Source organism: Heterocephalus glaber, unplaced genomic scaffold, assembly GCF_053883595.1.
Source record: "Heterocephalus glaber isolate CG9 unplaced genomic scaffold, H.glaber_assembly_v1.0 deba00000621, whole genome shotgun sequence".
Lineage (NCBI taxonomy): Eukaryota > Metazoa > Chordata > Mammalia > Rodentia > Bathyergidae > Heterocephalus > Heterocephalus glaber.
The window spans coordinates 36,694,769-36,719,989 of record NW_028258153.1 but is presented as its reverse complement, the minus strand read 5'-3'; the positions used below and the strand labels follow the sequence as shown (position 1 = coordinate 36,719,989).

The window sequence follows — 25,221 nt, the reverse complement described above, 5'->3', positions numbered from 1 at the left end:
CCTGCTTCAAGACCGTACAAGGACTTGGTGCTTTCTACCCTGCCATGTCCTGTCGTATGCTGGTCCCCACAGCTGAAGCTGGTCCTCCATATCTGCATTCTTGTTTATTGGGGAGCAAGACAGGGTGGCAGACCAGGGCAGGCAGCCTGTGACCAGGAACCTGACACCTGCTGGACTCATTACTTCCACCTGCACCCCACTGGCCCACAATTAGTCACGTGGCCAGTGTGGCAGGCCAACCCTGTTTTCCACTTCAATTTGGGAATTTAGGATCCATTACCAAGAGATAAGAGGAAAATGAATTATGGAGAAGGGTACAGTCTCCATAGCAGCACACTTTACCATATTATTGATCCATATAATTTTAAATAATAACTGCACTAACTGCTCTTTTCAGAAACTCCTTTATTCATATTTTGTAGATGTTCTGGACATCTAAATGCAAACAGGTTGAGTTTTTATTGATAAATATAGAGCAAGATTAGATTCTGTGGTGATTACTGACATAACCTGTCAACATTTCAGAAACAGTGAATTAGTAGTCCCCAACTTATGGTTGTTGAATCTAGATTTTCACATGAGAAGGGTGTGAAAGTGGTGTGGGTCAGTAGAAACTACTTTGAGTTTTGATGTTTCCTCATGTGGTATGGTTTGAATATGGTTTGTCTCCTCTAAAACTCATGTTGAAATAACATCCCCAACATAACTGTATGGAGGCCATGGGGCATTCATGACATGATTATTTCATTGAGAAGAATCAATCCCTTTCTAAGAGGACTGGGCTCACATTTGCTAGTGTGGGTTTTCAGAAAGTGTGGCTGTCCCTTATGTTTTGCCTCTTCTCCATCTTCCAGTCTTCTAACTGACTTTTGTCTGACTTGAAGGTGCATAGTGTCCCCAGAAGCTGAGCAGATGCAAATACCGTGCTCTTGGACTTTTCAGCCTCCAGAATGGTGACCCCAAGTAGACCTGTTTTCTTTTTCAACTACCCAGTCTCTAGTATTCACTAATAGCAAGAGAAAGCAGATGAATACATCAGGCTAGCCAATGTGGTATGACACTGGCAATGCTAGCTGGTAGCATCAAGCCACGTCTTCCAGTCTATCACAAAAGGATGAGGGTGAACAACAGACTGTGCAGTGTACCACCATATTGTTAGGCTATGATGTTCAGAAGTCTAGATGTGTTAAATATTTTTTCTATTTATACTATGTTATGGTTTATACCTAGATGTCCCCCAAGAGCCTCATGTGCTCATAGGCAGGGCTTTGGAAGGTGATGGGGTTATGAGGCTCAGAGCTGACATGCACTTAGGAGGTGGGGTCTGGCAGAAGAGATGGGTTAATATGGGTCTTATGTCTGTGTCTAAATGTCTCCTCAAAGCCTCATGCAGTCATAGGTGGGGCTTTTCAGAGGTGGTTGGATCTGGAATATGTAATAGTGGGATTAAAGGTGTGTGTTTACTAAATTAGTCCACTGATTTGTCTGGCATAGTTCTGGGTGTAGATAATGGGAAGGCCCACCCTGGGTGTGAATGCTACCCATGCTAAGGGCATGTAGTCTGGACAGAATATAAGGGACAGAAAAAGGGCAGCTGCTGCTCTTGCCAGCTGCTTGCCATTTGACACTTCATTGCTGGCTGCCTTCTGCCTGCCCTGCTTTGCCTTCAACTGTTTCTCCTCCTCAATGCCCCTCTGCCCTGGAGCCAGCCAACTATGAACTGAAAACTCTACAAACCATGATCCAAAAGAAACCTTTCCTCCTTTAAGCTGTGAATGTCAGATAGTGTGTCCAGTCACCAGGAAAGGGACTAAGGCACACTATCGATAACAGGATAGGTTTAACAAGATATAACTTAACATAAGCCTGGGAAGATCTATACTAGAATATGAAAATATTTAACCCAACGATTTGCCAAGCCTATTCTCATAGCAAAAAGGTGGCATACTGCATAGTTTAGAATGAGATATTTAGGGAACTATAATATGGAGTCTATACTCAGATACTAGTTAGATCTGGAGACAGGTGGAGATTAATTTATTATTTGACTAAGAACAATAGATTTATATTTATAACAGGTCCATGTAGAACTACTAAGTAACAAGTTAATGAAACAATCATAGCAAGTTCTATTCACCTAGCTTTATAAATGACAGGACATTAATACATTATCTTGCCAAAAATCTAGAAATATCTAATTTTATTACCTTTATTGTACTTATCATGCATTTTGTTCATTTGATTTTTGGTTGTGAATACTTCTGGTTGTTCAGCATATGTCCAGTGAAGCAGGAGAACATTAGCTTCTGATCCCACCAAAGCTTTTCCAATAATGGACCTATTCTAAATAAAGCGGCTGTAACAACACCAGGGATGTGTAAATCAGGATGTTAATGAAGAACTGAACATTTTCAATTTTAAAGAGTTCCCAGGAATATGGCTCATAGAAATAAACTAGGTCATAACAACTCAAAGTCAATTTTATTTGGGAAATAAGGCATTTAATATCTATTGGAAAATGAATAACTTTGCAACAAAGGGTCTGTAAAATCAATGAAAATAATTATACAAAATATTTCTTTTTAAAAATAACTTTTTAATGTATAAACTTATGTATGGGACAAAGTACTTCCTCTTCTCTCATCTGTTGGTCAACATGAATCATCTTAAAGTCATTTGATTCTTTGCTTTTTCCAAAACATTCTCTTTGTTCCCTCATCCATTTTTAATATCTTTTGTGTGTGTGTGCCAGGGATCAAGCTCAGGAGCTTGTGCTTGCCAGGCAGGCATGGTGCCACTGAGCTAAATCCTTGGCCCTTAAAAATATTTTAAAACTTTGGTAGACCTATTAATATATGAGTCTGAAAAATTAAAAAAAACACTTTGATTTCATTATTTAGCTACTGTTACAGTTTGGATCAAAAATGTCTCCCCAAAGCTTCATGTGCTCAGAGGTAGGGCTTTTGGAAGGAGATTGGATTATGGAGGTGCTACACTCATGAGTCAGTTCATCCACTGATGAATTCAGACAGAACTGAACATGCTGTATGGAGGTAGGTCCACTCCAGCTCCTCCTTTTAGTCTCTGTCTCCTGGCCACCTTAATGTGAGCAGCTTTCCTCTACCTGGACCCTTCCACCATGCCTTAATGTCTTGGAGCCAGCCAGCCATAGAATATAACTATGAGCCAAAATAAAACTCTCCTCCTTTAACTTGTCAGATATATTTTCTCAACAAGAAAGAGACTAAGGGGAAACAGTAAGAACCAAGATGCATCATGTAAAGGTACAAGTTTCCAATGAGAAATGTAAATGTATTGTATGCCTAAAATGTACCAATAAAAGAATTTAAAAGAGAAAAAAAAAAGAGAGAAAGAGACTAAGATGTATTTTGGTGTAAGGAGTGGGGTCATTATTCTAACTAATATCTGACTATGTAATTTAAAAGCCTTTGGAACTGTCTCACAGAAGGAGTTCAGAAAGTTATGGAGAGGCCAGCTAGAGAAGCTCTAGAATGCAGTAAGCCAAGATTGATGGTCCAAACCAGAATGCCAATAGAAATGCAGACAGTGGAGGCCAGGCTCAGGAAGTTTCAGTTGGAATCAAGGATTCCATTGACAGTTGGACTTGACAACATGTGTGCTATGCCCTGGCAGAAAATTTTTCTACATATAGCTCATGTCCTGAGACTTTATGGGAGACTGAGATTTGAGGCCAGAGACTAATTAAGCTTGCAGAGGAAATTTTAAGGCAGTCCAAATATTGAGGCTGTGGTATGGGTACATCTGGCAGCTTTTAACCATATCTACCATGAGAAGCAGGACAAAAAAGCTGAGCTGAATAGTTTTTTAAAAAAATTTGCTAGTGGCCAGAAAGGAAGTTCCTGTAAAGTTTGGACCTGTAAAATTGGACAGTGTAAAACTGGAATCTGTGAACCTGTGGCCTGAGGAGAGTTTGATTGCTAAAAAAATTAACATATATTAAAAGATTAAAAAAGAAACTGCACTTTGCATCAGGACAATAGGAAAGATGGCTTGAGAGCGTCTCAAAAATCAACCAAACTTCATCCTTTGCAGGCTCAAGGATGAAAAACTGTAAAGCTTTCATCTGAAAAGAGAGTCCCTGGGGACACTGATCCAGAAGGGCATCCTAGGGCATTAATTGCCCTGGACCAGTTCACAGTGCTCAGCCATCTAGTCACTTAGAGGCCTCTGCAGGCATTATCCAAGGGGGCCTGGCTATTGCTGGAGCTGGTGGCAGACCTTGACATTTTCCATGAGGTTCTGGTTGCATGCAGAAGGCAAGAGTTGTGGGGTCAGGGAAGCTTTCCCCCAGATTTCAGAAGAAGTCCCAGAAGTCCAGGCACTGTGCCCCTGAGAGAGTAATGCATGAAGCTGTGAAAATGAAACTAAAAGTGCAGTGGAGACCCCAGGAAGCTGGAGATGCCAGGAATGTGGAAAACCTGAGAAAAGATTCAAGCAGTGAGAACAACCACCCCAATGAAAGCTGCAAGCAGCAATGATGTAGGGACAGGGCTACCCTGGCCCCTTGGAATTCTCATCTTCTATTTGTTCCATACATGCAGCTGGAAGATTTGTACTCCTAGGTTTCTTGTTTTGTTCCCATTTATTTCTATCCCCAATTTCTCCCTTTTGAAATGGGAATATTTATCCTATGCCATTGTATGTTGAAAGAGTTTAACTTTCTTATTTTTGCAGGTGCTCTCAGCTAAGAGTTTGTCTTGTATCTCAGAGGAAAGTTTGCACTTGGACTCTTCAGGAAAGCTGAGACTGTTTAAACCTTGGCAACTCTTAGAGATGGGCTGAAGGCATTTTGCATAAAGAGATGCATATGACTCCTTTGGAGGTGGGGTCAGAATGTCATGGTTTGGATTGAGAATGTTCCCTCAAAGCTTCATGAGTGGGGCTTTTGGAAGGTGATTTAATTATGGGGGTGCCATACTCACCAGTGGATCCTCTACTGATGGGTCAGACAGAGCTGAATGTGCTTTTGGGAGGAGGGGCCGAGTCAGAGGAAGTGAGTCATTGGAGGAATGATAATGAAGAATGTACCTCCCTCCCCCATTCCTCCTTTTACCCTCAGTGCCTCCTGACTGCCATGATGTGAGCATCTTTTCTTTCACCATACCATCCCACCTTGGAGCTGGCTGATGTTGGACATAACCATGAGCCAAAATTAACCTTTCCTCTTTTTGGTTGTGGGTGTTTGGTGATTTTGTCTCAGTGATGAGAAAGTGAGTAAGACAGGTCCTAATATTATCAATACACATACAGAAGAGAAAGTGACATATACTTAGCACATTCTGGGCATTGCTTTCATTCATATAGATTTTATCATTTAATCCAGTCTAGTATTGTATGGAAGTTCAAACTCATGTTCCAAAATCACATAGTCCTGCATTTGAATTGAATTGCATGTTTGCTAACTTTTAATGAAGTAAGGTTAGACAAGATATGCCTAAATTTTCTCATTTTGATCATTAGAGAACCTATCCCACAATGTTGCTGAAAGATAAAATGAAAAAAAAAGTGTGTAAATCACTTAGCTTATTCCAATATGGAATGAACTGAAAATGAATTTTAACCAGTATTGTTATTACCAATTACTTCTGAAGCTACAGTTATTATAATCCCAATTATAAAAGATGGCAAAACCAAGTACAAAGATTTTACATAACTTGTAAACATGTGGAATACAAGATTTAGAATTTGAAACCTGATCTAAATCCAAATGTGTCATGAATTCTTATCACTTTTGTATTGTTTTGTTCTTTTCTATCTTACTCTTCACCAAAGCCTAAGTAAAATACTGTTACTTTATGAATGAGTATTAAGAACATGAACCCATTTCTAGGCAGGAGTCTATTTTGTTATTCTGTATCCTGATGGGCTGAAGCAGGATAATAATTGCTCTCTGATACATTTCATCTCCTGTTCACTTTCACAAGATATTGCTAGATAGATAAATATATTTGTTATTAAGTAGATTTTGTTCTGTAAATCTAGTCACTTCCTTCATTGTGCCTTCTCTTTCAGTGAAAGGAGAAAAAAGACATGATCAAGATGGGTTAGACCAAAAGCTAAATAAATGTACAACACTGTGGACAGTGGAAAAGCTCTGAGTTAGGTCTGACATGTGAGCTGCTTCTTGTTGGACTCCAGGGCTAACATTCTTAGTAAACTGTGCTGTACTGCTTCTTCCTGAGAGAAATAATGGCATCATCTTAGAAGCAGCATAGGAAGTAAGATGCTGTAAATGTTGCATCAAACAAAGCCTTTAACAAAAAATGCAAGTGCAATCCTTTGTTTTTAATTCACAAGAAATTTGTTTATCTGAAGACATGCATTTTAACAAGCATGTTCCACTTCTATGCATACTATTTTGTGAAACCAGGTGAAAACAACTCTGCATAATTCCAGTGCTCCTGGTGCTTGGATCTAATTTTAGAGCAATGTTGTAGAAGTCGTTTCAGTCAATGGGCAGTACAGGTGGCAGGAAAATAGAAGATAATTGCAAGGCATTTGGGTGAGGGGTGGTGAGAAACTAAATGGAGTGAAGATGTGGTAATAGAGAAAAGATAGAATTCCTGCAAACATCCAGCTAGGTAAATACCTGGAAGGTAGGAGGAAATGAAAATGGAATAAACAAGGCTTGGAACTAGGCACTGATGAAAGGTGTACAAGTTTTTAAACAAAGGTAAAAATAATTCATAGAAACAAGTTGAGTTTTAAGAGTTACAAGATCATAAAGGCCATTCAAATGACAGTGAAATATATACGGTAAATAAAAATAAAAGAAATTTGATTTTTTAAGATTGTTCAATCACATAAAAGTCTGTATCAAACACTGTGTACACTATAAAAGCTTCTCTCAGGGATTATTTAGAGATACCATTATTTAGATACCATCTAAGCATTGTTTTGAGATAACCTGGAAAAAATATTTTGAAGAAATTAATTAAAATGATAAAGTTAGTATTTTAAATCTCTCTGAACTTTTTATCTTTATTTAAAGACTCTTCTTGCTTTAATGTAAGATTCTCTGACCCAACATAAATAGAACTTAGTTTCGTTATTGCTTGAATACTTACAGACCACACATTTTTATGGAATGGGTTATATTTGTTTTAGTTAAAATGTTGTCCAAAAGAGGATTTTTAAAAACTTTGCTCATTGCTTTGATATCATCATAATAAGCAACATTCATTCGACTTAGGCAGTATCAGGCATCCAGATTGAGGTCAAACATGTAGTTTACTTGCATGAGCCAGGGACACTTCAAATGCCACCTCAAATCAACAACTCAATGTTAGCATATTTTTAATCAAAGTGAATGAATGTTATCCTGATTTTTCATATTTCAGGGTACTAACTTTTTAGTTATTCTAGTTCACCCAGCTGCTCACTAAAATTCAGATGGAAAGCTTCAATTACAAACATAAATCAAAGTTATATTTTACTTTCATTTGGTGATATTCTACTGACACAGTCGCAGATAAGGCAACACAACTTTGATCAATACCTCATCTTCTTATTTCTGTCCCAAGGATGTTTCTGGTTTTAATTCTACTGGATTGGGAATAGACAACAATTCTCCAGTGGTGATTAAATTCATCTTCAATTTCTTTATAAAATCAGAATCACAAAAATCTGTTTCTGAGAATTAGTGCAAGACTGAGGCAATAATTGTGACATCGAGTGATATAATTAGTATAAAGCATTTTTACAAAATGATAAAGCTCTATTAGCTGCAAGAAGCATTCAATAGGGAATGGACATAAACCATGTGCCAGTCATTAGGGATGTGAAGATAAATAAGGTAACATTCATTCTTATGAGAAGCTCTCGATCTAAATGGAGATGTGATAACACAAGCAAATATAATATAACAGGAAACATAAGGTATTCACAGGGCTCAGAGAGCACATAGAGGAGTACATATCTACATCTGGCTAGAGATTTATTTATGTGGATTCTTGATGGATGAGTAGTTGTTCATTGAGTTGTCAAGGTGAACAAGGTAATTTTTGTTAGGGAATAAGAGGTTCCAGAGATAAGAAACTTATAATGAAATGCAGAGATTTCTGACTCCACCAGGATGATATAGCCCCATTTCTCCCAGGTCCTCTTTACCATTAAAGCAGCTTTGACCAAACACAAAATGTAAACATAGGAGCTCTGCACAAAGTGGAAAGAAGGTAGACAAGTGAGGAGCTTGGGACTTGAAGCATGACTCACTGTTTAATGCTTCCTTAGTGTCTCTCATTCAGCAGCAGATGCTTCCAACCTAGAAGCACCAAGAGGCACAGGCAAAAAGAATTTCAGGAAAGCCCCTTTACCTTAGTCAAAGGACATGGAAAGGGGTAGCCTAACAATGGAGAAATTTCTTGGCAATACCTGCCTTGCTCTAGCCACCTGCCTGTGGGTAAAAGCACAACTCCCTCCAATCTCTGTGGTGTGAGTGGGATTCCTGCCCATGCCAAGAAAGAAGATGATGCTACCATTCCCCTAGCAGGTGGTGGGCAGGACCAAGAGGGAAGCTGAAATACATGATACTGACCAGGACAGTGTCAGCAGGATGCAGGGGCCAGGTGAGCATCTAACACCATTCAGCAAGACTTAACTAGGTAGTGTGAGGCAGAGCTAGTCTAGCAGACTGACAACAACAATGAGGAGACATAAATGAAGCACAATTCATTCCACCCTTTCTCTCCTCTTTGATGCAAGTAGGGCTCAGTACTGAGTTTTTCTTACAATCTTACTTGGATACAATGAGACAGTGCAGATTTGTGCCTCACTGTAACTGAGGAAATACCGGCAAGTCCACTGGTGGTGCTGAACTTCCTTCCACCCTATTCACGTGCAACCAGACAGCATCTGAGTCTCAATGTTATCAAATCAGTAATATAAGCTAAGTTCTCAACCCTCAACCGAAATAGAAACAGAAGAGTAAAATAAACTCAAAACAAACAAAATGTTGTAAAGAAAACACAGAAATCATTGAATGAAAATAAGAAATCAATAGGGGAATCAAAGAAATCTGTATATGGTTATTTAAATATTATTCATATTATTCATAAATGTATAACAAGACTGACAAAAATAGAGGACATAACTCAATATTAACAACAAAACTGGAGGCATCACTATATGTATAGCAATTGTAATAAGATTAATAAAGAAGTACTATGAACAATTTTATACTCAAATTTGACAACATTGAGAAAATGGACTGATTTCTTTAAAACCACAAAGCACCAAACTCAACCAAGATGAAATAGACAATCTGAATAGTCCTATGACCATTAAGTAAATTGAATTTTAATTTAAAAGCTCTTGAAGAAGAAATATTCACACTTATATGATTTCACTGGAGATTTTCTATAAAACTTTAAAGGAAGAATTAACACCAATACACCAATTTTACACAATCTAATCCAGAGATTATAAGAGGTGCAGTCATACAGAGTTCAACTCATTTTATGAGACTGACATCACCTCAGTATCAAAACCAGGCAAAGAAACTACAGACTAAAATCTCTCTGAACATAGATGCAAAAATCCTCAAATACTTAGCAAAAGGAACCCAACAATATTTACAAAACAATTACATATCATGATGAAGTAATATTGGTTCCTGGTATGCAAGACTGGTTAAATATTTGAAAATGGAGCAATCCATGTAACTGAGCATGTTAACAGACTAAAGATATGGATCACATGATGATATGACCAGGTACAGAGAAAGCATTTAACAAAATCTTATGAGCAGTCAGGATAGAAAAATCTCTAAGCAGATTAAGATAACTTCTTGATTTGATAAAGAACATATGCAAAAATCCTAAAGCTAACCTCGTTTAATTATGAAAAATTCAATAGTTTCTTTTTATGATCAGGAACAAGGTACAGATATATGCACTTACCAATCTTATGCAACATAGTTCCCCAAGGTCTAGTTATTGTAATAAGATTTTTTAAAGTGTAAAAATTGTACAACTAAGAAAAGGATAAGCAAAATTATATTAATCTCCAGATGATGTAATTATGTGGGAGATATCAAGAATATGAAATGCTCACACAATTTAGAAGTGAGAGCAGCAAAATCAATACTCACAAATCAATAACCTTTCCACATACTAACAAGGAACATGTGAAAACCAAAATAAAAACACAATACCATTCACAATCACTCCAAAAGAAATGAAACACTTAGTATTCAGGTATAAATTTAGCTAATCATGTAGAAAAGCTATGTTCTGGAAACTACAAAATGCTGATGAAAGAAATCTAAGGATAATCTAAGTAAATGAAGATTTATTTGTGCTCACAGTAAAGATATCAAATGTAATTCAATTTATAGCAGAGTATCAGCAATGTCTTTTTATAGACACAGGCTTATTGTAAAATGTGTATGGAAAAGCACAATATCTAGACAAGCTAACGTAATCTTGACAAAGAAGAATAAATCTCTCTAACACTAAGGCCTATGGTACAATTACACTGATCAGGACAGTATGGTAGACATCTATAACAGTGAAGAGCAAAGAAAATCCATAAGGAGACCCACACAAATACAAAGTGATTCTGGACAAAAATGAAAAAGCAATTAAATAGAAGATAGGAAGGAATTCGCTCTGCATTTAATAATATCTGTTTTTTCTCTATTTTATAATCCATTAGTAAAAATGTTTTAATCACAAGACATGTGGACTTAATTAATGATTTGCAAGTTAAATGTGTGTTCTACTATAGTAACTTATAATGAATAATATGTACAAGCTATAAATTGTAAAGGTATGAAAATTTAAATAATGATTCTAATATTTTATTCCTTTACCTCAATGGAGTATCTTGAAAGCAATCATCTCAATTTGATGATGGCCATGGTAAACAGATAAATTGTTAAGAGATTATTTTCTTCTTTTGTCTTAGTATCACATGAGATTCCATTTTTTCCCCTAAAATCACTGCCCCAAAGAAGTACAAAGGACAAATAGAGGTGATATTCTCACAGGATTAATGAGAATATAGTATTATTAAAGTAGGAAAAATGGAAGGATTTATCCTGCTCAATGCAAACTAAATAGCCCCTCAAGTAGCCACATGAGGTCTGAGCCTCATGAATGAGCCGACTGTAGATGAGAAAATAAGCTGTTAATTAGGTTTCATTTCAGTACTTTTATATTTATACTTAAATAGTTACATGCACACAGATTCTTGACATATGGTTAACTTGAAAAACAGGAAATTTATTTCTATTCTAATTTCAAAACTATAATTCATGTTACATTTAAAGAATGAGAGAATTACAAACTTTAATCAAATTTAATATAATTTTTAAAGATAATATAAGATTTGCATTTATAAAGAAATATAAACATTATACATAAACGTTTCTTTTAAAGAAATATAAACATAAATATAGTATATATATGTAAATTGTTAAAGATATATGATTTGGAATTTATAATAAAAACGATGAGATATAGAGGAAGAAATTAGGCAGATGAAAACAATTAAAAGTACAATAATGATTAATGAACTTGAGTGACGAACTCAGCCAGGTTCACTGTACATACTTTTGTTTGTAAATTTTACTTCGTTAGTACATGTTCTGAGTGCTTGAAGATTGCCTCGGGGAAGAGGTGCATGGACCTATCACATCTGATGCATTTTAATTCCTCTCCCCTTCCTACCCATCTACACCTCTAGAACCCCATTTTCTATCTTCATTAGCATATTTACTATTATTACTTTTAGATCATGTTTGCAACATAGAATATTTATCATTTCAATGTATAATGTGAGTATTTGGTACATGTACATGACACGTCTTGAATATTTTCACATTCCCTCTCCTTTAAGCCTCTTTTCATTCAGGGTCTCTTTGACCCTTCCTGTCTATCTATCACTCTGTTTGCTTTTATCAAACTTTTATTTTGCTCTTTAATTTCAGTTTCTCATGAAAGAGAAATTATTAGATTTTTGACCTTGTTTCTGTTTTATTGACCTTAACATTATGGCTCAAAATGTGTCTGTCATTTTCTCACTGCTGAGACAAAATTCCAAACACACACAAGTTAAGGGAGGAAAGGCTCATTTTACCTCAGAGTTAATAGGGGTTTCAGTCCATCAGCAGGCTTCAAGGTAGGGCTGCATAGCAGAAGGGCTGTGCAGAGGAGAAACAATTTATGGCACAGCAGGTAGGAGGAAGCATCAACATCCAGCCTCCCTTTCTCTTTTATCCCAGACAGGCTACAAGCCTAGGGGTTGGTGCCACTTGTACCCAGTGTGGGTCTTCTTTTTTCTGTATATCAATTCAGCCACATCCAGAAGTCATGCTAATCCAATCAGTGACCTAATCTAGTTATCTCACTTGTAAATCTTATTCATATTCTTGATCTAGGTACCTGTGAAAAGCTTCATCTAGTATGGCTTTAAGCTTTGGGAGAACAACTAAATAACATCCATAATAAGGTGCATCCTTTTATCTACAAATGACTCAAGTTTATCTTTCTTTCTGGCAGACTAGTACTCCACTGTGTGTAAATACATTTCCTCTCTCCACTTTTCTGCTATTGGACACATAGGCTGCATCCAGTATTTAGTTATCATGAATTTTGCTGTTATAAATATAGACATGAATGTATCACTGTAACATAAAATCTCTAATTCTTCTTTGCAGAATACCAAGAATTTGCATAACTTGGTCAAATGGAATTTATATGTTTAGTTCTTTGAGGTACTTTCATACTGATTTTTACCATTGGTGTACAAATTTACATTCCTATAAACAAGGTAGAAGTGTTCCTTTTTTACCATAGCCATATTGGCATTTATTATTATTTAATTTCTTGATGATTGCCTTTCTGCTGTAAGAGGAAATCATAGGGTTGTTTTAATTTATTTTATCTAGTGGCCAGAGATGTTGGATATTTTTTCCATGTTTAGTGGCCATTTCTGAGCAGTGTCTATTCATTTCACTTACCCATTTATGACTGGGTTGTACATTTTTGGAGGTATAATTTTATACACATATATTAGATATTACTCCTTTGTTTGAGGAATAGTACAATGATTTTCCCATCCTGTATGTTGTGTCTTTATATGGTTGATTGTTTTCTTTGCTATTCAGAAGCATTTTAATTTCATATAATCTCATTTAGTGATTTTTGCTATTGGTTTTTTTTTGTATTTTTTTCAGCAAGTCTAGCTTACACCTTTGACTTCAAAAGATTTACCTACTTCATGTTCCAGCTGGATAAGTGTTTGTATTCTAATCCTTAGATCTTTGATCCATTTGGTTTTACATTCAATATATGGTGAGAGACATGGGTCCAGCTTTCATCCTTTATTCAGAGATAACCAGTCTCCCAGACAATTTTCTATAGAGGATGTCTTTCTGCACAGGTATGCTTTGGCGACTGTGTCAGAGGTCATACAGCTGAATGGTGCTAATGATGTTTCTGAATCCCCTCTTCTAGTTCTTTGGCACATATGATAGTTTTAGTGTTAGTACCATGATGTTTTTATCACTCTAACCTTGGACTATAACTTGAAGTCAGGCATTGTGGTGCCTTCTGCTCTAGTCTTGTTGCCCAGGATTGATTTTTCTATTCTGAGTGTCTTTTGGCTCCATATATTTTTGAATTTTTTCTCTCCTTTAAGGAATGCTATTGGCATTTTGATTGGAAATGCTTTAAATCTATCAGCTTTGAAAGTATGGCCACTTTGACAATATTGATTATACCTATTCAGAAAGAGGGCATATCTCTCCATTTTCTGATGTGATTTTCAATTTCCTTTTATGAGAACTATAACTTTCAAAACAGGGGTTTTTATCTTCCTTGGTTAGGTTAATTGAAGGTATTTGATTTTTTGATGGTATTTTGAATGCTTTTCTTTTTCTAATTTCTTTATCTCTAAGTTAACTAGAGGTGTGCACAAATCCTATAGATTTCTGTGTATTGATTTTGTATCCTGCTAATTTGTTTAAATTGGGTATTAATTGTAGGAGGTTTTCAGTGCAATTTTTTTGGTCATCTATGTAAAAAATCATGTCATCTACGTATCATAATATTTTTACTCCTTTCCTATATTTACCCCTTTTCTTTATTTTTCTTGCCTAATTTTTCTGGTTAATCTTTGAGTGTAATGATTATCCTAACTGGTGATAGTGGGCATCCTTGTGTTGTTCCTGATTTCAGAGGTAAAGCTTTCAAATTTTTTCCATTTAAAAATATAATTGCCTCTGGTTTGTCATAAGTAGCTTGTATTAGATTCAGTAAGGTCCTTCTATACTTATTTTCTTAAGGGTTTGTTGTTATCTTTCTATACATCTCTCTGTTTCTGTAGTTTCTCCATATTTTTGATAATTCCAGTAAAACAAAATGTTAATATAATTCTTAATTTTATCACTACTTAAGTAAGTTTCTGCTCCATTCTTTGTCTCAATGTAGTTATTTATAATTTGAATTGTTTGAATGATTTGAATGTAACAACTTCATTGGTACAAGCTATGTATTATGCAGTCTGACACAAATTATTCCTTACATATCATTTAACATTTGTAAAATGTCAGTAATATTTTCCAGAAATGTGTTCAATTCTCACATTTGTATTTATTTTTCCTCAGATTAAGAATTATAAATCATTTAATGCATGTTTTAGCAGTCAGAGACTTTGATTTGGAACCAGATTAGAGCCCCAGCTGAGCTTCCCCACACCTAGGCTTGGGCTGCAGCCCCAAATGTCCATCAAGGAGATGAGCAGTGGTGAGGGGAGAGAAAGAGCTTTCGTTGGGCAACCCTGGCAGGGAATGCAAACATAAGCTCAAGGTCACTCTGAGGATTTCTGGATAAGGGGAGGAAGGCAAGGATGGGAGCTTCCATGGCTGGGTGATCTGCTCTGCAGGCAGGTAGGCACCTGGCTGGGTCTGGCAGAGCCTCCTCTCAGGCTGAATCTGTGAGGGGCCTGAGTGAACTCCTCCAGGCCTGAGGCTGGGATCCTGCTCCCAGTGGAACATGGCCTCTGCTTGGGGAGAGGCCTTAGCTCCACTGTGGTGCTCACTGTTCTCTGTGGGGTGACCTCCCTTGGAGGCACTCTTGATCCTAGAATCCAAGATGACTGCAGGACAATGACTGGAACTTCACAGTGCAGCTCTGGGGATGTGGAACCGAATGTGGCAAAAGCTGGCACTCAGTTTTCCAGCAGGTCATGGAAGTACCTGAATGTATTGTCTTTAGCAGGGCATCCTCTGGGTAGATGTAGGTAATGATCCTGTACTGACTGCTCCTAGACAGACACTCTCTAAATGACAACCAGGCCTGGGTGCAGCCACCCCAAACTTTAGTGTAATAAAAGAGATGGATATAAAATGAGACACAGATATCATTGGGCTCTATCCTGATTTTAGTTAACCAAGGCACATATTTAGGCCCAGCACCTATAGCCTTCTTGAATTTTTAATTTATATTTTGTTTTACCTATGTATATTTTGTTTCCAGGTACCATAAAGGCCTGAATCCAGTGCCTACCTATTGGATTATTTGCCTACTTGCCATTGAAAATGTGAGAAAACCGTAACACAAGTTTATTCACAATCTGACCAAAGGGTGAAGACAGCTTTTCAGCATGTTGGAGCACACAGAACCCCAATATATAGAAAGCGGGGAGAAAAAAACAAGAAACAGGCACTCACACATGGCATCATGGCTGGCTTTCCAGAGGGAACATGGAAGGTTAACCTTCCTTCCTTGCAGAGCTGCTAGTGTGTGTGTGTGTGTGTGTGTGTGTGTGTGTGTGTGTGGTTCTACTCTTAGAATGAAGAAGCTGGATTTTTTTTTAATCTTTAAAAAATTTTTATCATTAAATGTCTGTTTTGCCTCTGAGATACAGTTTCTCTATATGCAGTACCAGCCTGTCATTGTTGTGATCAGGTATAAAGGAGAAAAGTACATTCACACTGTGATCTGGCTACAGTGCTCTGAATATTTCTGCAAATAGAGCTCCAAAATGATGGCATTTGTACTAACCTGTTTTGTATTATTAAAAAACGTGAGGGCTGGAGATTTAGCTCAATGGCACTGCACCTGCCTTGCAAGCCAAGGTTAGGAGTTTGATCTCCAGTTAAAAAAATAATATGGCCCTGAGTGCAGTATAAAGACAGTAGGTGCCTTCAGGTCACAATCAGGAGGCTGCGAGTCCAAGATCATACAGTCCTCTCAGCTCAGCCCCTGTCGGAGAGGCAATGGCAGTGACCTCTCACAGAGAGGGCCTTGGAAGGAAGCTTATGGTGACAAAGGAAGAAGAGACAGAGCAGAGGTCAGGCTCTCTCAGAGCAGCGCTCTCTAGCGGGGAATAACGGGGCTCACAGTTAGAAGCAGCACCCAAAGACCTCACCCTATCCCACTAGGGCCTCAGCTCCCAGATTTCAAGCTCCACACCACCCTGAGCTGCAGTCCATCACGTGACTGCAGGTAAACCACACCCAAAACATGAGAACTCCATGATACTCTTCCATTTCCATCTTTGGAAAATGTATCCTCCAAGAAATGTAATGTGCTCCAGTAGAAGTGGGTGTCCTATTACTTTTATAATTTCTCAGCAACAAAGGTTTTCTTTTCAATTTAGAAATCATTATAAATTTTACCTTTTATAGCTTGACATTTTGTCACAGTTAATGGTGTTAGTTAAACATTGTTTTGTTTGATATCTAGAGTGCAAATGTGTCTTCTTAATACATGAAAAATTTCTTAGAAATCATTGCTGTTTTAACTTTTTTTCTCAATTTTTAATAGGAATTACTTTTTAAAATGGTGATATTCTATTTTCCCTTTTCTATTAATTTTTGGAAGTAATGCCTTAATAAGCTATTTAATACAGCAAACATCTGTCAAAATAAGGAGAATTATTTTACATTTATTTTAAACTCACAGTTTGTCTTTCCATATTTTCTGACAATTGTTTCTCATCTTCAGTTGTTTGTTCATTACAAAGACTATTTTAGCATAATTTCTCCCATTTTCTTTACAGTACTGTTTTAAACACAATTTTTCCATCAATTCCTAAGATTTTGATAATCAACTTTCAATCTACTTAATTAGATCAAATTTAACATTTTGGAGGTTGAGCTATATTCTTCAGGATCTGTCAACATATTTCCATGTTTTCATATAAATCTTGCTGTAGCTTGAAACCCTTTTTAGTTTTCAACTGACAATAATAACCAATATTAGTTGCTGTGCTCCATAAAACAGAATAAATTGAATAAGTACCATTTCTATCAATATTATAAAGGAATAGATATATATATAACAGCCATTCAGCTCACATTCTGATGAAGGAAATGAGTGAAACAAAAATAAGGATAATAATTATATTCTTATTTAATAAACTACCTTGTGTGGTAAATTATTAATTTCTTTTTTTATAGGATAACCATGCACATGAGCAAGAATCTGAGATAAATATACAACAGCCACTTTGGATCATGGTGAGGCTTCCCAGAAACTCACACCCTTGAGGAGAGAGCAGAGTTGGGAGATCCCTCACACCTGTGGCCCAAGCTAACCAAGGCTGTGAGGAGCTCCAGGGAACACAGTGGAGGCTTTGGGGACAGCAGGCATAGATCCTATGTAACTTAAGAAGAATTAATATGCCTTTTTTTTTATTCTTTTATTGGTACATTTTAGGTATACAATACATTTACATTTAGCATTGGGTGCTTTTAACTGTACATGATGTATCTTAGTTCTTATTTTTCCCCCAATACCTGTGCATTCTTCACCCCCTCCACCCTTCCCTTTTTACATAGATTTTGTTTCCATTTTTTTCTCATAATTTTTCCTTTCCCTTCTTTCCTTTCCCCTTCTGCTCCCACCACCCCTACACCTTTAGAACTTTTCCTATTTCAAATATTCAATTTTTCATTTTAATCATTTTAATCCTTATTTACACTTTCAGTTTCTCACACAAGAGAACTATTTGGTATTTATACATGTGTCTCTGATTTATTTCCCTTAAGAGTATGGCCTCAGTATGCATCCATTTAGCTATAAACATCTCTAGTTTCCCATTCTTTGTGGCTGAGTAGTATTCCATTTTATATTTAAAAAAAGACACATCTTCTTTATCCAGTTTCCAGTTGATGGGCACTTGGGCTGTTTCCAAGCTTTTGCTATTATAATCTGTGCCGCTATAAACATGGGTACACATATATCTCTGTGGTATGATTCTTTTAATTCTTTGGAGAAGACACCCAGCAGGGGAATAGCTAGGTCAAATGGGATCGATAACTCTAGTACTTTGAGGTATCTCCATAGTGATTTCCACATTGGTTGCACCAGTCTGCACTCCCAGCAACAATGGAGAAGGGTTCCTTTCTCCCCACACCCCACCAGCATATGTTATTGGTTGATTTCTTGATAGCACCCATTCTTTGTGGGGTGAGGTGCAATCTCAGTGTTGTTTTCATCTGCATCACTTGAATGACCAATGATGGTGAACATTTTTTCATATATTTATTTGCTGTTTTTACTTCTTTGAGAAATGCTTGTTCACTTCAGATGCCCATTTTTGAATTGGGTCTTTGAATTTGGGAAGTCTGACTTTTTTTCAATTCTTTATATATTCTAGATAGTAGACATTTGTCATATGTACAGCTGCTAAAATTTTTTTTCCCACGTTGTAGGCTGTCTGTTAGCTCTGTTGGTGGTTCCTTTTGCAGTGCAGAAGCTTTTTACTAAGATGAGATCCCCGTTGATTCTTTCTGCTACTTCCCGTGCTACTGAGGTTTGGTTCATAAAGTCTATTCCTAAGCCAATGTCTTCAGGAGTTCTACCTAACTTATCTTCCAGTGAGTTTAGTGTTTCTGACTTAATATTTAGATCTTTAATCAATTTTGATCTTAGTTTATTGCATAGTGATAGGTATGGATCTAGTTTTAATCTTTGGCAGGTTGAAATCTGGTTTTTCCAACACTATTTATTAAATAAGTAATTATTCCTCCAAATGAGGGTGGTTGGCTCCTTTGTGAAAGATGAGTTGGCTGAGTATGTCTGGTGTTGTTTCTGGATCTTCTAATCTGTTCCACTGATCCTCGGGTCTGTTTCTTTGCCAGTACCATGCTGTTTTTATCACAGTAGCTTTGTAGTATAATTTCAAGTTGGGGATTGTGATAGCCCCCACCCATGTCTCTGTTGCCTATAATTGCTTTTGCTATTCTAGGTCTCTTCTGGTTCCAAATGAAATTTAGGATTGTTTTCTCTAATTCTGTGAAGTCTATTGTTGGCATTTCCATCAACATTGCAATAAATCTATATATTAGTTCTGGAAGTATGGGCATTTTCACTATATTGGTTCTTCCTATACAGGAACAAGGGGTGTCTTTCCATTTTCTTATATCCTCCTCAATCTCCTTTTTCAGAGTGCTATCATTTTCAGTGTAGAGGTCTTTTCCTTCCTTTGTTAGGTTGATTCCTAGATATTTCATTTTTTTGAATGCTATTGTAAAAGGACTCGTTTCCCTAATTTCTCTCTCAGTGAGTCCGCTATCTGTCTATAAGAAGGCTACTGTTTTTTTGAGTGTTGTCCTTACATCCATCTACTCTACTGAATCTGTCAATTAGGTCTAGAAGACTTTTGACCAAGTTTTTTGGGTCTTCTTTGTAAAGTATCATATCATCAGCAAATAATGACAGTTGCACTTTTTCCTTTCCTGTCTTTATTCCTTTTATTTCTTTCTGTTTTCTAATTACAGTGGCTAATGTTTCCACAACTATACTGAACAGGAGTGGTGATAGTGGGCATCCTTGTCTTGTTGCTGATTTTAGCATGAAAGATTTCAGTTTTTGAACATTTAGTATGATGTTGGCTGTTGCTTTTTCATGAATAGCTTTAATCAGGTTGTGATAAAGACCTTCTATTCCAATTTTTGGCAATGTTTTTACCCTGAAATGGTGTTGAATTTTGTCAAATGACTTTTCTGCATCTATTGAGATGATCATATGTTTTTTGTCCTTCACTCTGTTAATATACTATATTACATTTATTGATTTATGAATGTTGAACCATCTTTGCATCCCTGGGATAAATCCGACTTGGTCAGGGAGTATGATTTTCTTGATGACCCTCTGTATTCTGTTTGCCAGTATCCTGTTAAGGATTTTTGCGTCTATTTTCATTAGGATGATTGGTCTGTAGTTCTTTTTCTGTGTTGGGTCTTTCCCTGGTTTTGCAATCAAAATAACACTTGCTTCCAATAAAGAATTTGGAATCCTTGGTTTGCTTTCAATTTCCTTGATGAATTTAAAGAGTAATGGTAATAGTTCTTTAAATGCCTTGTAGAATTCAGCAGTGAAACCATTGGGACCTGGGCTTTTCTTCTTTCATAAATTTTTTATTACATTTTCAATTTCACTTATTTAGTTGGGGTGTTTAGAATTTCTATATCTTCTTCATTTTACTTTGGCAATTCATGTGTGTCTAGGAATCTGTCCATTTCTTCTGTGTTTTCCATTTTATTAGAGTACAGGTTTTCAAAGTAGGTATTGGTGATTGTCTGGAATTCTGCTGGGCCTGTTGTGACTTCACTTTTTTCATTCGTAATTGCATGAATTTAAGCCTTTTCTTTCCTTTTTGTGATAACATTGGCTAAAGGTTTACCAATTTTATTTATTCTTTTGAAACACCAACTCTTTGATTCATTAATGTTTTGTATCATTCTCTTAGTCTCCATTGCATTTATTTCTGCTCTGATCTTTATAATTTCTTTCCTTGTATGAGCTTTGGGTCTGTTATGCTCTTCTTTTTCTAGGAGCTTGAGGTTCTGCACTAGGTTATTTAACTGAGTTCTCCCTGTTTTCCCAAAATGGGCATTCATTGCTCTGAATTTCCCACATAAGACTGCTTTCATTGTGTCCCCAAAATTCCCGTATGTTGTAGTGGCGTTATCATTTACTTGTAGAAACTGTCTGATTTCTTCTTTAATTTCTCTCTGACCCATTGGTTGTTCAGGAGGGTGTTATCAATTTACATGTGTTTGTGGGAGTTTTGCAGTTTCTTATGTTATTGACCTCCACTTTTATTGCACTATGATCTGATAATATACAAGGGATAACTTCAGTTATTTTACATTTACTTAGACATGTCCTATGAATTAGCATGTGGTCTATTTTGGAGAATAATGCATGTGCAGCTGAAAAGAATGTATTCTGATTTTGTGAGGTAGAACATTCTGTACACATATATTGTCCATTAATTCTGTAGCTTGGCTCAGTTCTAGAATTTCATTGTTAATTTTTTGTCTAGATGATCTGACTATTTGTGGTAGTGAGGTATTTAGGTCCCCCACTACAATTGTATTAGTGCTTATTTGGTTATTCATGTCCATTAATATTTGTTTTGTATAGTTGGGGGCATTCATATTTGGTGCATATATATTTAGGATTGTCATCTCTTCTTCTTGGATTGTTCCCTTCACAATGATGTAGTGGCCATCTTTGTCTCTCTTAATTAGTTTTGGTTTGAAATCTACTTAGTCTGCAAATAAGATTGCTATGTCTGCATTTTTCTGGTTTCCTATCAGGTGGAGAACTGTTTTACATTGTTTTACTTTCAGGCTATAAATTTACTTTTGAGTTAGGTCTGTTTCTTGTATACAGCATATTGCTGGATTTTGCTTTTTAATCCATTCTGCCAGTCTATTTCTTTTGATTGGTGAATTGGGGCCATTAACATTGATAGTTATATTTGATAGATAATGGCTCATCCTTGTCATGATGTTTTACTGTTGTTGGCTTTTTTGTTTCTTATTTTTCCTCTTTTCCCTTTAGCGTTCTACCTTGCCTGGTGGCTTCCCTCTGTTTTTTCCTCATGGAGTTGTGATCTTCATTGTCTTTTTCTAGGACCTTGCTTAGAAACGTTTCAAGTGCTGGTTTGGTGTTCATGAAATTTCTCGGGTGTTCTTTGGTGTGCAAGCATCTAATTTTCCCATCAATTTTCAAAGATAATTTTACAAAATACAACAGTCTAGGTTGGAAGTTATTTTCTTTTAGGGCCTGAAATACTTCACACCAGGCTCTCCTTGGTTTGTGTTGAGAAGACTGCCGTGATTCTAATGGTCTTTCCTTTGTAGATGATTTGTTTCTTTTCTTGAACTGCCTGTGATCCCTCTAACTTACCAAGTGCTGTGATCTGGTGTGCCTTTATTGCAGAGATTCTCCCACTGTTCCAGGGGGCTTCAGTTATCATCAGGAAGACAAGATTGTGGTGAAGGACCATGAAAACAGAGATCTCTTAAAAATAGTAAGGGACCATGAGAAATCAATCCAGCAGCTACTAGATGATGCAAAGAAGAGTAACATAAATCTCATAGGAGTCCAGCAAAAAAAAGGGGGAGGAGTACAAATGGCATAAAAAACTGTTCACAGAAGTAATAGTAGAAAAATTCAAAAACAGAGGTAGAGAACGGGACACACAGATACGTGAGGCACAGAGAACTCCAACTAGCCAGGATCAAAAAAAATCTACACCTAGACATATAATAGTCAAGATCCCAGAAACCCAACAGAAGAGCAGAATCCTACAGGCAGTATCATCAGGGAGCCTGAGAGAGACTTTCTCTCTCTTGTTCACTTCTGCACCTCAGGACAATGGCTTTTATGTCCCCCTGTGCCTCTGTAGTGCGGAACCTGGTAGCTGCACAGGCAAGAGGCCAGAGGTGGCAGGGGTGGGGGCTCTGTTGTTGTAGGTGCCTGTTCGGCTCCACAGGTGGCTGCTGGGCATGCCTGGGGGTCCTTACCAGCTCTTGGTCACCAGTATGCATAGCCAGCCAGACAGAGCAGGATCAGTCTGTCCTGGGTGCTCTGCCAGCACGGCTCTGCCCATGCAGCTCCATGGGTGAATATGCCCATTTCTTTACTTGAGTTTACTAGATCCACTACCAATTTTTTGAAAACAACTTACAGTACATGCACATTTCAATAAAATATATTGTACACAATAAACGTATATAATTTTGTCAATTAAAATGTGTAAATAGCATGACTAAGGAACTGAATTTCTACCACTTTTGGTATATTTTCCCCTAGTATTTCATAATGTGCATCTTTGATTTTTTGTTATGTTACATGCCATCCTTCTTACTTTTCTCTTGTTCAGTCTCTGCATAATTAAGAGATGTCATTGCTTGTCAGCCTTTGATAACATCAAGAGTAATTAAGAGATAGCTTCGTTCATATACCCTGTGAGGACTTTAACTGCATGTTTCACATTCAACATTATCTTTACATTTTTAAATGCTGGTTAGTGTAGTGTCCTCATGATCTTCTCACTTTCTGAATGCAGCATGTCTCAACACAGGAGCCTTTTGGGTGACATTTGAGATGTCAAAATATTTGGACCTCCTCTGCATCAACCAGTTCTTTTGCCTATTGCTTGCTTATATTAAACTTTTCCAAACACTTTAGAAAGGATTGACTTTGATATATGATAGGGTTAAATGTGCTAAATAGTGAATAAACACAAATGGTATGAAATAACTTTAATCACTTCTCTATATTTATTTCCAAAAGCATGTCTATCACTAAGCTGGATTTGGAAAGACTCCATAGTTCTCATTACATCTCCTGAACATTCTTGTCATGAGATTCCTGATAGCACATTTTATCTGTTCTTTTCTGAGACTGTAGATAATAGGGTTGAAGGGGGGGATTGCAGAGTAAAACACAGAAAGGACCACGTCCATGGTGCCAACAGACTTTGAAGAGGGTCTCAGGTAGACATAAAAGCATGAGGTGAGGAAGACAGACACCAGAAGAATGTGAGGGAAAAGGTAGAAAAGGCCTTTTTCCTATCTGCTCCCACTGGAAACCTGAGTACAGCAGAAAATATGTGAATATAAAACGATGATATAAATTAAGCACCCACCACCAATCACCATACCAGAGAAAAGAATTGTGATCTGGTTGCTGAAAGTGTCAGAGAAAGCTTCAGCAGAGAAGGAATGTCACAGAAGAGCTGGTGGATAACACAGGAGTGGCACAAGGTCAGCCTGAAGGTGTTTTTGGTGTGCAGGGCTCCATAGATGAGGCCATGGAGCAGAGAGGCCAATGTGCTCTGGACACACAGGCAAGGGTTCATGATCATAGGGTAATGGAGGGGCCTGCAGATGGCTGCAAAGTGTCATGAGTCATGATGGTGAGAAACAGCAGCTCCATGTACACAAAGAAAATCACAAGGAAAACCTGAGGTACACAACCTGTCTTTGAAATGGAGCTTGTGCCCAGCAGGGAGTTCATGCAGGAGTTAGGGACCATGACAGAAATGTAGCAGGAGTCCAGGATGGACAGGTTACTCAGGAAGAAGTACATGGGTGTATGAGGGCTCTTGTTAAAAGTGATGAGAGCAGCAATGACAAGGTTTCCCATTATGGTCAGCAGATAAATGAGAGAGAAGAATATGGCATAGAAAATCTGTAGATCCCACATGCCAGTAATCTCCATGAGGAGAAAGTTGATCATCATTGTGTCAAACTCCACTCATCATTATGGAGTTGGACATCTGTTGGTGATGTGAGTTGTACCTGAGAAGAGAAGACAGAAGTGCTGAACCCAGGAAGAATCACAGTGTGGAAAATGCCTTCACAACTATTAAACTCCAGACCAGGGATCACAGGAATGTTTGGTGTCTGGATCTCCTGGTATTTTAGGATGATTCTCCCTTAGTCTGAATGATAGTTTCCATCAACCTGAGAAGGTGTTTATTGTCATTATTGCTATGTTTATAATTTCCTCCTGCATTGAAATTTATGTGACTTGTGGTCTTCCAAAAGCTAATGAAGTTCTTGATATGTATGTGATATACACATATCTTAATACTAAGTTGGGATACCATTAAAATATTGCTCCAATTAATTTTTGCTTTCTAATGTGCAAAGGTTCCAAACTGTTCACAGTTCATAAATATCTATCACTTGATATGATTAAGAAAGAAAATAATCCTATGTTCTAGTTTTTTAATAGAAATAAAAATACAATTGTGATGTTAAGAACATAGCTTATCTCATTCAAAATCCTAGTTGCATGTTATACTGAAATAACCTTGCTTTCTATTTTTCTCTCTCCCTCTCTTTCTTTCTCTTTCTTTCTTTCTTTCTTTCTTCTTTCTCTTTCTTTTCTTTCATTCATTCTTTCTTTCTTCTTT

The 25,221-nt window shown here is 37.0% G+C and overlaps 1 pseudogene; it reads right to left on the bottom strand.

Moving 5' to 3' along the window:
* Positions 1-23,240: 23,240 nt before the first annotated feature.
* LOC147829443 (olfactory receptor 14C36-like) lies at positions 23,241-24,539 on the bottom strand (annotated as a pseudogene).
* Between the last annotated feature and the right edge of the window lie 682 nt (positions 24,540-25,221).